This window comes from Oryctolagus cuniculus, chromosome 7, assembly GCF_051225735.1.
Source record: "Oryctolagus cuniculus isolate XC-2025 breed Fujian yellow rabbit chromosome 7, ASM5122573v1, whole genome shotgun sequence".
NCBI lineage: Eukaryota > Metazoa > Chordata > Mammalia > Lagomorpha > Leporidae > Oryctolagus > Oryctolagus cuniculus.
This window is the reverse complement of record NC_142873.1, coordinates 86,149,158-86,149,899: the sequence shown is the minus strand read 5'-3', so window position 1 is coordinate 86,149,899 and position 742 is coordinate 86,149,158. Positions and strand designations below refer to the sequence as shown.

The following is a 742-nucleotide window of genomic DNA, read 5'->3' as shown; positions in this document are numbered from 1 at the left end:
CCATGATGGACTGCTCTAGCCTTCACTGGCTGATTTCATTTTCAATTTTTCTAATTATTTTGTATGTGTATTGATAGGTTTAGAACAAATTATAGCTACGGTACCTTGAGTGTTTGCTAAGTTCCAAATGTATTATATGTATTAACTGGTGCCACTCTCATAACAAGCCTAAGAAATAGGGACCATACTGTTTCTGGAGGCTCCAAGAGGCTGGATAGCTCATGAGAGGCTATTTAACTAGTAACCATAAAGTCAGAATCTGGACTTGGTTCTTTTTAACTTCCAAATCAATTCTTTAACCAGTACACTGGATTGGCTTGCAGGCCAAAATAGGTCCATTTCTGCAGCAGGGAGAAGTCAAAGGAGGGAGGCTGGGGTGGGTAGTTTCACTATGCTCCTAAATCTGTATATATGAAATACTGGAAATGTGTTTGCCTTATATAACCTAAATTAATAAAAATAAAACGAAAAAAATTTCTATGGCGAGTTAGATCTTCACTTGATCTTAGCCAAAAGGCCGAGAAGCAATGGTGAGTCAGATCTTAAATCGCTAGTGTAATTCATGTTCTGTTTCTGATATTGACCAGCAGTGGTATTGACTGGACAGTCAGGAAACTACATTCAAGAAGTTGAATAATCTCCTAACCATCTCTTAATTGTTCATCGATTCATGTTAAATACACTAATATTTTCAGTCTACATCAATCTCTGATGTATCAGGTTACATACATTTATTGTTTTA

At 36.4% G+C, this 742-nt stretch overlaps 1 pseudogene; it reads right to left on the bottom strand.

The window, feature by feature from the left end:
- Window positions 1-375: 375 nt before the first annotated feature.
- LOC149125637 (U2 spliceosomal RNA) lies at window positions 376-529 on the bottom strand (annotated as a pseudogene).
- Between the last annotated feature and the right edge of the window lie 213 nt (window positions 530-742).